The sequence below is a fragment of the Bubalus kerabau genome, chromosome 7 (genome assembly GCF_029407905.1).
Source record: "Bubalus kerabau isolate K-KA32 ecotype Philippines breed swamp buffalo chromosome 7, PCC_UOA_SB_1v2, whole genome shotgun sequence".
Classification (NCBI taxonomy): domain Eukaryota; kingdom Metazoa; phylum Chordata; class Mammalia; order Artiodactyla; family Bovidae; genus Bubalus; species Bubalus kerabau.
In genome coordinates, this window is record NC_073630.1 from 17,778,325 (window position 1) to 17,791,443 (window position 13,119).

The window sequence follows — 13,119 nt, forward strand, 5'->3', positions numbered from 1 at the left end:
TATTGAATCACATCCATTCTCATTCATTTATATGTGGTCTACAACTTAATTCACAGTTAATTTGAGTAGCTATGACAGAGCTCATATAACCTGTATGCCTATGTATTTACTCTCTGCACCTTTAAGAAAATGTTTGTCAATCCTGGCCTTGATGACCTATTAAGTCTTTTCCAGGTATATGTATTTATCACTCATCAGGATTTTGATAGGAAAAAATCTTAGTTTGTCTAATAAGGATGATAAAAATGTTTAATTACTTTGTTTTCTTCTAGAATTCTTCATGAATCGAAATGACAAAAGTTAACTTGGTTCATTAAATAGTGGAATTGTCTCAAGTGATAGTCTGTTGAATAAAGACAGAGTGCTAAACCCAGTAGTAGTCATACTTTTATTAATTTGTTCAGTTTTTCCAATGCTTCAATCTTTGTCATCTTAATTATAAGAGATGCAGCCTAATAAAAAAATCAGTCTACATTTGTTATTGTTGTTGATCAGTTGCCAGGCCATGCCCAACTTTTTATGGCCCCATGGCATGCCAGACTTCCCTGTCTTTCACTGTCTTCCAGAGTTTGCTCAAACTTCATACCCATTAGTTGGGGTGGGGGGGTGGGGTGAAGGAGTTGGTAATTTCCTTGGTTCTGTCTTGCTCCAGCAAAAATTTGAAGTGATGGATGGACCACTGTTACAGCTCCGTGTTACAGCTCTGTTTCATTTGGCAAGTGAAGTGAAAGTCGCTCAGTTGTGTCCGACTCTTTGTGACCCCACGGACTATACAGTCCATGGAATTCTCCAGGCCAGAACATTGGAGTGGGTAGCCTTTGGCTTCTCCAGGGGATCTTCTGAACCCAGGGATCGAACCCAGGTCTCCCACATTGCAGGCGGATTCTTTACCAGCTGAGCTACAATATATCCTTGAGCATGAGGGCAGGTGTACCCAAAAGACAACGAAGAGAAGAGAAGCCTCTGGCTCAGTTTTGGCTCCTCTTTTTAATACGTTTTTTTTTCTTCTCCCCCTGAGCCTACCCTATGTAAATTGGGCTAGACAGGAGGGCTGTTTGTTTTACCTGAGGTTCTCACTCCAGTCCTCGGACCTTCCTTTGTTCTATTTTCTTGGGCTTTTCCCTTCTTTGTCTTTTAGCCACCACCCTTCTGGACTCCTTTTTCCTATTCTAATTACCTAACACATTGATCATGAGTTTGAGTAAACTCTGGGAGTTGGTGATGGACAGGGAGGCCTGGTGTGTGCTGCAGTCCATGAGGTCTCAAAAAGTCAGACACAAATGAGCGACTGAATTGAACTGAATATGTTGATGTCATCCAACCATCTCATCCTCTGTCACTCCCTTCTGCTTCCCTCAGTCTTTCCCAGTATCAGGGTCTTTTCCAATGAGTCAGTTCTTTGTATCAGGTGGCCATAAGTATTGGAGCTTCAGCTTCAGCGTCAGTCCTTCCAGTGAATTTTCAGGGATGATTACCTTTAAGATGGACAGATTGGATCTCCTTGCAGTCCAAGGGCATCTCCTTGAAGCCCAAAAGTCTTCTCCAGCACAATTCAAAAGCATCAATTCTTCAGCACTCAGCCTTCTTTATACTCCAGCTCTCACATCCATACATGACTACCAGAAAAACCATAGCTTTGACTAGATGGAGCTTTGTCAGCAAAGTGATGTCTCTGCTTTTTAATATTACTGTCTAGGTTTGTGATAGCTTTCCTTCCAAAGAGCAAGGCTTTTAATTTTATGGCTGCAGTTACTGTCCACAGTGATTCTGGAGCCCAAGAAAATAAAAATCTATCACTGTTTCCACTTTTTCCCCAACTATTTGCCATGAAGTGATGGGACCAGATGCTGTGATTTTTTGAATGTTGAGTTTTAAGCCAGCTTTTTCACTCTCCTCTTTCACCTTCACCAAGAAGCTCTTTAGTTCCTCTTTACTTTCTGACATTAGCGTTGTATCTTCTGCATATATGAGCTTGTTGATATTTCTCCCTGCAATCTTGATTTCAGCTTGTGGTTCATCCAGCCTGGCACTTCGCATGATGTACTCTACTATAAGTTAAGTAAGCAGGGTGACAATATACAGCCTTGACATACTCCTTTTCCAATTTTGAAGCAGTCTGTTGTTCCATGTCCAGTTCTAATTGTTGCTTCTTGAATTGCATACAAATTTCTCAGGAAACAGGTATGGTGGTCTGGTATTATTCCCATCTCTTTAAGTATTTCCACAGTTTATTGTGATCCACACTGTCAAAGGCTTTCACATAGTCAATGAAGCAGAAGTAGACGTTTTTTGTAATTCCCTTGCTTTTTCTATGACCAAGCAGATGTTGACAATTTGATCTGGTTCCTCTGCCTTTTCTAAATCCAGCTTGTACATTGAAAGTTCTTGGTTCATGTCGTGTTGAAGCCTAGCTTGGAGGATTTTGAGCATTACCTTAATAGCACATAAAATAAGCCAACTGTATGGTACTTTAAACATTATTTGCAAATGCCTTTAGCTGTGATTGGAATGAAAACTGGCTTTTTCCAGTCCTGTGTCCACTGCTGAGTTTTCCAAATTTGCTGGCATATTGAGTGCAGCACTTTCACAGCAACATCTTTTAGGATTTGAAATAGCTCAGCTGAAATTCCATCATCACTAGTTTTGTCTGTATTGATGCTTCCTAAGGCCCACTTGACTTCACCCTCCAGGATATCTGGATATTTGTTAGGAGACTTTTATTCATAAGGTCCATTTGATCCATCTTAGGAAGTTTAAAATAGTCACACCCTTCACCTAAAAATCAAATAGGAGGAAAAACAAAATGAAACTAAAAATAACTAGAATTCATAAACTCACAGAAAACAAAATATGGCTACATACAGAGATGTGTGTGCATGCATGCGCATGTGTATACATTCATTGGAAGAGGGTATTAGCGGTAAAGGCTTGAGTTTTATTATATGTCAGGGATGATTGATATTTATATTGGATTATGTTTCAGTAATATGTTGTATGTGCTTCTCTGGTGGCTCAGTAAAGAACCTGCCTGCAATGCAGGAGACCTGAATTCAATCCTTGGGTAGGGAAGATTCCCTGGAGAATGGAATGGCTCCTTACTCCAGGATTCTTGCCTGGAGAACTCCATGGACAGGGTAGCCTGGTGGGAGTCAGACACGACTGAGGAGCTAACGCTTTCACTTTCAATGTGTTTTATTTTCTGTGACTTTCAAAACAGTAAAATGACAATATGTCAATTAAGTGGCCATTGGGAAGTGATGAGCTGTCAATTTTCCAATTAGTGAAAGACCTTAAAATTTGTGATCAGGAACTTAATCTTCACAAAGAGGCAAATTGGGAATTACTCTAGCATTGTGTGGAAGATAATGAAAGCACCAATTTACTGTAACACTTTTGAAAAATGAAAGTGCATTAAAGAGCACAACATAAGTCACACAAGAGAAACATCAGAGTTGTGCAAACTAACAATTAGATCTTTCTTCTCTTAATTCTCATAATTATCAGCTGAGTTATAAGTATCATCTTAAGTTTATTTACATTTAGGTTATGTAGGAAATTTTGATAGATTTTTTTGGCAAAAAATGCCCATAACTATTACCCTCCTGATATCTACATTCTGTACAATGTGATCTTGGATATCCTTCCATTAGAATGTGGAGCCTGTTCTCCCACAGTTTGAATCTGGGCAGGCCTTATGACCTGAATTCAACAGAATTCACCATGTGCCCAGTTTGAACAAATCTCAAGTGGTTTTTCACTCTCTGAAGTGGGTCTCAGTGGCCCTCACCTCAGCCCTTTCCTCATTAAAAAAAAAAAAAAAAGGTCTGACCTGTGTATTCAGCAGAGCACAGTGGACGAGAATGTGTCTGACCTCGACTACCTCAGGGTGTTCTAGCTCCTGCCTTGGACATTTGGGAGTACTGAAGTGGGTAAGCCAGCCATTGTAATAAGGACACTCAGGCAGGCTCATGGAGAGTTCACCGTTGAAAGAAACCAACTTGCCATCATCAGCTTGACAACCATGAGGCTGAATCACCTTGAAAAAAGATTCTTCAGACCTAGTCAGCCTAAAGACAACTGCCGCTACAGGTCATGTCTAAATACAACCTCATGAGAAACCGCAAAACTGCTGCCCACTGCACTGCTCTTAAAATCCTGCCCCACAGAAACTTGATTATGTCTCTTTTAAAACTATTAATTTCCATACATTAGTAATGCACACATCTTTAACTAATGCTCTGTAACTAAGTAGAGTACAGAGGACTTTAGCTGACTTAGGAACTATAGCCCATCTGCTAATGGCAGAGGCAGAATATGTGTATAAGTCTCTTTATTTATAGCATTTATTGTTTCTGTACCATGAGTAAATTCTGACTCTTTATGTTTCTAGTTCTTGTCCCTCCTTTCCTTCCCTTCATTATTCAGTTTTATTAGATTATATTACTTTTATTTGTATTGCTTTATCATTTCTATACCTTAATTATAATTATTATGTGTTATTCACTCAGTTCAGTTCAGTCGCTCAGTCATGTCCGATTCTTTGCGACCACATGAATTGCAGCATGCCAGGCCTCCCTGTCCATCACCAACTCCCAGAGTTTACTCAAACTCATGTCCATCGAGTCGGTGATGCCATCCAGCCATCTCATCCTCTGTCATCCCCTTCTCCTGCCCTCAATCCCTCCCAGCATCAGAGTCTTTTCCAATGAGTCAACTCTTCGCATGAGGTAGCCAAAGTATTGGAGTTTCAGCTTTAGCATCAGTCCTTCCAATGAACACCCAGGGCTGATCTCCTCTCGAATGGACTGGTTGGATCTCCTTGCAGTCCAAGGGACTCTCAAGAGTCTTCTCCAACACCACAGTTCAAAAGCATCAATTGTTTGGCGTTCGGCTTTCTTCATAGTCCAACTCTCACATCCATACATGACCACAGGAAAAACCACATCCTTGACTAGACAGACCTTTGTTGGCAAAGTAATGTCTCTGCTTTTGAATATGCTATCTAGGTTGGTCATAACTTTCCTTCCAAGGAGTAAGCGTCTTTTAATTTCATGGCTGAAATCACCATCTGCAGTGATTTTGGAGCCCCCCAAAATAAAGTCTGGCTCTGTTTCCACTGTTTCCCCATCTATTTCCCATGAAGTGATGGGACCAGATGCCATGATCTTCGTTTTCTGAATGTTGAGCTTTAAGCCAACTTTTTCACTCTTCTCTTTCACTTTCATCAAGAGGCTTTTTAGTTCCTCTTCACTTTCTGCCATAAGGGTGGTGTCATCTGCATATCTGAGGTTATTGATATTTCTCCCGGCAATCTTGATTTCAGTTTGTGCTTCTTCCAGTCCAGCGTTTCTCATGATGTACCTTGCATATAAGTTAAATAAGCAGGGTAACAATATACAGCCTTGACGTACTCCTTTTCCTATTTGGTTATTCACTCAGTCATATCCAATTCTTTGTGACCCCATGGGCTCTAGCCTGCCAGGCTTCTCTGTCCTTGGATTTCTCCAGGCAAGAATACTGGAGTGGGTTACCATTCTCTTCTCCAGGGGATCTTTCTGACCCAAGGATCGAATGTGGGTCTCCTGCATTGGCAGCAGATTCTTTACAGTCTGAGCCACCAGGGAAGCCAACTTTAAGTAGTGAAGCTATATCAAATCTTGTTTTAATCACATAAATGTCTGTTTTATTTATCCCATTCTAAATAACATCTGAAGAATATTTTTTTAAGTCATTTGCAGTAACTCCTTTTTAGAAAAAAACAAACAAACAAACAACTTCATTGAAATAGCTAGATCTTTTGTGCTTTTCTCCAAGTTTTTTGTTGATATTCTTAATTGCTCTTATTAGCATCCATAAGACCCTTTTTATTATTTGATTTATCATATTTAAATGAATATCTTTGTTTATAAAAAGAGGAGTTTGGCATATCTACACTACTGCAAAAATTCTTGTCACTTTTGAATTCTCAAACTGCTAGTTATAGGATTATTACACTGTCAATGTTTTTAATTATAATATTAACCATAATAGTACTTGCATTTTTTTTTAGTCCTAGAAATTTACAGTTTTGCTACTTTTACCATTAATCTCTTAGTTGACTGACACTTATTCCTTAATAGCTTATTCATGAAGACTCATAGGAACTGAGTTGTTAAATGCTCAATATTTTTTTATCTTGTCTTTATACTTGAATGGCTGGGGATAAAAATCATTGAGTCACATTTTCTTTAAGGATTTTAAAGGCATTGCTCCAATGTGTGTTCTGGTATTCATTGCTACATTAGGGAAATCTGAAATTAGTCTAATTTGTTTCATATCAATGAGAATTTATTATTTTTGATAGCTGTTGATGGGCTCTTATTTTCATCCTTTTAAAAGAAATCTAACATTTATAGGTTGCTGAGTGTTAACTTGTAACAGCCATAGGTATAGGTATAAATCCTACTCCCATTTATAAATGAAAAAATCTGTTCCCAGCACTACACAGAAAGTGACTCTGCAATCTCATTTGGAAAATAAGAAGCAACTGTGTGAAGAATAATCTCTCAATACATGGGTGAAATAACAGGAGGGTACGTGGCAGATCACATCAGTTCAGTTCAGTCACTCGGTCGTGTCAGACTCTTTGCGACCCCATGAACCGCAGCGTGACAGGCCTCCCTGTCCATGACCAACTCCCGGAGTCCACCCAAACCCATGTCCATTGAGTCGGTGATGCCATCCAATCATCTCATCCTCTGTCTTCCCCTTCTCCTCCTGCCCTCAATCTTTCCCAGCATCAGGGTCTTTTCAAATGAGTCAACTCTTTGCATCAGGTGGACAAAGTATTGGAATTTCAGCTTCAACATCAGTCCCTCCAATGACCTGAACAACTGAACTGAAAGTCTCTTGTAGAATAAGAACTAAATGGACAAAGTGATGAAAAACATGAGGAATACAGCAAAGAATCTCAAATTTTGTTAAAGGTTTTCAAAAGTTTTCTAATCAGACAAAATATGGAGAATGGAAGTGGTAACATAAAGAATGATAGAAAAAAACTCTGAACCAGTAGAATAAACAAAACAAAGTGTCTTCAGATTGAGAGCCATGCAAGAACCCTGAAAGATAGACTTATAACAGCCTTATAAAATGTTATAACTCAAAGGAAAAGAAAGTCCTAAAAGAATCCAGAATAAAAATGAAAAAAACAAAAAATAATAGATTTACAAGCAGCAGATTCAGAGCTTTACAGGGGCTCACCCCAAAAGATTTTGAAAAAAACTAGCTTCCTACATTTATCCTTATTTTTACTGTGTATATGTGCTAAAAAACTTCAGGTGTGTCTAACTCTTTGGAACCCCATGGACTGTAGCCCTCCAGGCTCCTCTGTTCGCAGGAATTCTCAAGGCAAGAATACTGGAGTGGGTTGCCATGCCCTCTTCCAGGGGATCTTCCTGACCCAGGGATCAAACTGCATCTCATAAGACTCCTGCAACAGCAGGCAGATTCTTTACCAATAACACCACCTGGGAAGCCCATTTTTACTGTTAATAGTTATTAATTTAGAGGTAAAAAATGAGTAAGCAAAACTTTTAAACTTAAAAGACTCAAATGCTCATTATTCTTTTCCTTATTGTATTTTTTCATAGAACTTATTACCTTCTTACATACTATAAAATGCTTATTATATACCTCTCTTCATGGGAATATAAGCTTCACAAAGGTAGATGTTTCTTTTTATTGAGTTTCCCCAATACTTAGAATAATGACCAAAACAAAGTAGGTGACCAATATTATTTGCAGAATAAATTTTTATAGTATCAAAATATTAGAAACTACCTAAATGCTCAATTGCACTCATCTCACACACTAGCAAAGTAATGCTCAAAATTCTCCAAGCCAGGTTTCAACAGTATGTGAACCGTGAACTTCCAGATATATAAGCTGGATTTAGAAAAGGCAGAGGACCCAGAGATGAAATTGCCAACATCCGCTGGATCATTGAAAAAGCAAGACAGTTGCAGAAAAACATCTACTTCTGCTTTATTGACTATGCCAAAGCCTTTGTGTGGATCACCACAAACTGTGGAAAATTCTTAAAGAAATGGAAATACCAGACCACCTTCCCTGCCTCCTGAGAAATATGTGTGCAGGTCAAGAAAAAACAGAAACAATCATGGAAAAATGGACTGGTTCCAAATTGGGAAAGGAGTACGTCAAGGCTGTATATTGTCATCCTGCTTATTTAACTTCTATGCAGAGTATATCATGTGAAATGCCGGGCTGGATGAAGCACAAGCTGGAATCAAGATTGCCAGGAGAAATATCAATAACCTCAGATATGCAGATGATACCACCCTTATGGCAGAAAGTGAAGAGGAACTGAAGAGCCTCCTGATGAAAGTGAAAGAGGAGAGTGAAAAAGCTGGCTTAAAATCAACATTCAAAAAACTAAGATCATGGCATCCGGTCCTATCACTTCATGGGAAATAGATGGGGAAACAATGGAAACAGTGAAAGACTTTATTTTCTTGGGTTCCAAAATCACTCTAGATGTTGACTGCAGCCATGAAATGAAAAGACACTTGCTCCCTGGGAGAAAAGCTATGACAAACCTAGACAGCATGTTAAAAAGCAGAGATATTACTTTCCCGACAAAGGTCTATCTAGTCAAAGCTATGGTTTTTCCAAGTAGTCATGTATAGATGTGAGTTGGACCATAAAGAAAGCTGAACACCGAAGAATTGATGCTTTTGAACTGTGGTGTTGAAGAAGACTCTTTAGAGTCCCTTGGACTGCAAGGAGATCAAACCAGTCCATCCTAAAGGAAATCAGTCCTGAATACTCATTGGAAGGACTGATGCTGAAGCTGAAACTCCAATACTTTGGCCACCTGATGTGAAGAACTGACTCATTGGAAAAGACCCTAATTCTGGGAAAGATTGAAGGCAGGAGGAGAAGGGAATGGCAGAGGATGAGATGGTTAGATGGCATCACTGACTTGATGGATATGAGTTTGAACAAGCTCTAGGAGTTGGTGATGGATAGGGAAGTCTGGTGGACTGCAGTCCATGGGGTCACAAAGAGTCAGACATGATTGAGCGACTGAACTGAACTGACCTAAATGCTCATTAACATAAGAATGGTTAAATAATGTATAGTAAAATCAGATATTGTATCAGTTAAATAGAGTGACATGGTCACTGTACTATTTAATGTAAAGTCACAAAGCTCATCTGTAAGCATGTAGAGATTGAAAGATGTTTGTTCCTTGGAAGGAAAGCTATGACAAACTTAGCATATTACATAGTAAAGACATCACTGCTGATAAAGGCCCATATAGTCATGCTATGGCTTTTCCAGTAGTTACATACAAATGTGAGAGTTGGACCGTAAAGAAGGCTGAGCATCAAGAATTGATGCTTTTGAACTGTAGTGCTGGAGAAGACTCTGGAGAGTCGCTTGGACAGCAAGGAGAGCCAACCAGTCAATCCTAAAGGAAATCAACCCTGACTACTCATCAGAAGGACTGATGCTGAAGCTCCCATACTCTTGCCACCTGAGGCAAAGTGACAACTCTTTGGAAAAGCTCCTGATGATGGGAAAGATTGTAGGCAAAAGGAGAAGCAGGCAACAGAGGATGAGATGGTTAGATAGCGTTGCTGACTCAATGGACATGAATATGAGCAAACACCAGGAGACAATGAAAGACAGAGGAAACAGGTGTACTGCAGTCCATGGGGTCCCAAAGAGTCAGACATGAGTTAGTGACTGAACAACAACAACAAAGCATGTCTAAGAAAATAACTGATAGAGTATATTCTGAAATACCAACTTTAATTGTCAAGTGGGACTGAGAAGTGGGTGACAAATGAATAGTCCAAAAGTGTTTCATAAAACTTAGTTTGTGCCAGGTAATACTCTAGAGTTCCCTGGTGGCCTAGTGGCTAGGATTCAATGCTTTCACCACATGGTCCGGGTTCCTCTCTAGGTCAGGGAAACCTTTTTAAGCTTCATTTAGAGGCATGATGATAAAGAATCTGCTTGCAATTCAGGAGACACAGGTTCAATCCCTGGGTTGGGAAGATCTGCTGGAGAAGGAAATGGCAACCCACTCCAGTATTCTTGCCTGGGAAATACTACGGACAGAAGAATATGGTGGGTTACAGTCCATGGGGTCACAAAATAGTCAGACATGACTTAGTGACTAAACAACAACATATTCTAGGACTGAGGTGTAACAGTGAACAATTTCTTACTATGAGGTTAATTACATTTTCATGGGTGAGGGATAATAACACAAGCAAAACTAAGATAATTTCAGGAACTGAGAAGTGCTACAAAGAAGATAAGATACTTTGTGTGCTTTAAAGATGTTGGTTGTCTTGTATTGGTTGGTCAGGAGCAGAGACTCTGAAACGGAAATACTTAAGTTCAAACCTGGATATGAGGAGCAGGCTGGCATAAGCATCATGAAGATTTAGAAATTATGCAGTGGAAAAAGAAACAGGGAGAAAAAAAAAGGCAATCACCAAATGCAAAAGACACAGGTTGGGAACAGACATGGTAATGATTGAAGGAGAAAGTGAAAACCAAAATATGTGGAGCATGGCAAAGATGGGGAAATGACCCAGGTGGAAAGAGGAGGGGGATGACAAGGTAAAACGAGTAGGCTGGGGCCCTCCTCAGCCATGTGGCCTAAACATTGGGATGGAATAGCAGAGCACTAATGGAATTTAAGAAAGAGACCTGATCTAATTTGTGCTTTACAAAGAAGTGATAGCACAGAAAGAAAGGTTAGTGGAGAATCAAGAATGACGTCGAGAGATCAGTTAATAAACCAGGTGTCACCAAACAGGGTGGTGAGCAGGTGGATTCCCCTCCTTGTCAATATATATTCTTCTGTGTGTGTGTGTGTGTGTGTGCGTTTTTTTTTTTTTTTTTCTTTCCCTCTCTTCCCGCCCCCCTTCCTTCCTGTAATGGGCGTGTAAATTTTGCTATACTGGCATACGCAAATATCTCAAAAATTCACATCACTCTAGATAAGGTCCCAGAGACAGAGAAGAAACAGTGATTGGCAACAGTTCTAATTGTTGCAGACAGTCCATTTGAAAATATTCAGAGACTTATTTCATCCTATTTGTACTGATTTAGGTATATTTGGAGTTTCAAGTAGGAGATGGCTTGTTTTCCTTATATCACTTGTAACCCATCATATGTACTACGCTGGAAAGGGCGACCACATCTATTGTGTGTTCAATGGCTTGTAAAAAACAGCTGACCTAAGAGACATCCACGATATTTGGAGAAATACATGTTATGCTTTAAAGTGTTCTCAAATAACAGTTTTTTCCAGCTCAGAGGAGAACTGGAAATGTCCTGAGATGTTTAGAATATCTCTCAACTATAGAAATTTTGCAATTTGTATTTGATAGGAAATAGCTGTTCTATAGGCACAGATTTTGGAGTAAATATTTGAAAGTAAATTTTAAATCTCTCTTGCTAACATCAAGCAAGGAAGCAGTACATATCATTAAACTAAAAATTCACACTGTGGGTCTTATAATAATTTCTTATATTCCACAGGAGAGAATATTTGGCTGACCCGTTCCCTGCAAATAATTAAAAGAAGGAGTATGATTTCACTTCTAATTGGATTTTTAAGGTAAGCACTTTATTAGCATTTGGTGTGCATGTCATTTCAGGGCATATACACTTGTCAGTTCATATCTGATGTGCTCAGAAGCTGAAGAGTGCTGGTACGGTATCACAGTGCTGCTATTTATGAGGCCACCAATCGATAGTTTGGTTTGCTTTTGTTTGACTCTCACTAAGGTGTATTTCTTCTCTAGAGAAGAAAGGATCACAATGCAGATTAAATTATTCAATATTAGAAGTAAAAATACTTAATAGCAGAGAAGTATTAGCATAGAAGAGAGTAAATGAAAATAAATCAATTTGAGAAACATCATTTGAAAAGTGCTGCTTATCAGAAGGTAAATAAACTGCTCTGTGGTCAACTGAGTCATCTAGAAGTGAATATGAAATACTTGTGATAATTTTAACCCCAGATCAATACTTTGTAATTACAAGCAAGTGGTTGACCATTCTACAGTTTGTGCCTTGATTACTAAGGTGGCTATGATAACACTACTCTTTGTAGTAGAAAATGTTTATTGTTAACTCAGTACAAAAAGTAGGGTAATCATATGTCCTTGTTTGCATGGGATAGCTTCAGTTTATGTCTGTTATAATGGCATTCCGTTCAGTTTAGCATTTGTCACTTTCAAAAGTATCCCAGTATTGATGACAAATAACATGTTGCTACAGTTCTTAAGCCTTCTATTGATTTTTTTCAGGTCCTACTCTGTCCCCAAGCAACCCAGAGGACTTGGGAAAAGGTGATTCCACCTCCATCTCCAGCACTGGGTCTTGATTTGTCTAGCCCAGTGATTGATTTATGGACTTATGTTAAGCTTAGTCCAATTAGCATATACATTCTCCTGGAGACACACTTTAAACCCAATTGTGGGTATGGAATCTGAGTTATATGGTTCAAAATAAAAGGAAAGATTTATTTCTTTCACCATTCTGGAAGGGAGGAAGATTTCTTTCTCCTTTGAAAGTAAACTCCGATGGATATTGTTTCAATAGTTAATGGCAGTTTTCTTGCAACCCTGAGGGCAGGTAGCTTAAGATAAAGATGACCCAGAGGCAAATTAAGAAAATCCCTTGAGCCCTGTTCATAGCATATCTGACAACACACCTTTATATGTTTTACTCCTTCAGATAATAAATGGGTTTGTTATTTATGCCAGTTGAGGTAGTATTTTGGGGGAATAAATTACAGCTAAAATAAATACATTTTCTTATGGGGTTTCTGTAAGGATTATATAAGATTGAAATGCTTGGCACAGTGCTGAGAATAGTAAATAGCAACTTATTTATTTTTAATATAACTGGGAGAATGCTGCCACAAGAGTATCTAAATACAAACACTCAGACATACAGAATTTTGTAGCTCAGATCTTTCACATTCATCTTAAAATCAAATATAGCTCACTATTTTTAGATACGTAAGAAATTCTCCTTAATTTTAAATCAGGCAATCAAATTGAGACAGAAACTAGTAAGCACTAG

At 38.8% G+C, this 13,119-nt stretch overlaps 1 long non-coding RNA gene across 1 annotated transcript in view; it reads left to right on the forward strand.

Moving 5' to 3' along the window:
* The window catches only part of LOC129657492 (uncharacterized), a 76,323-nt gene extending 63,514 nt beyond the window's left edge, over positions 1–12,809 (forward strand). Inside the window, exons 2-3 of the long non-coding RNA XR_008716762.1 lie at positions 11,566–11,644; positions 12,339–12,809. This is a non-coding gene — a long non-coding RNA (uncharacterized LOC129657492). The remainder of the gene's footprint in view (positions 1–11,565; positions 11,645–12,338) is intronic.
* The last annotated feature ends 310 nt before the right edge of the window (positions 12,810–13,119 follow it).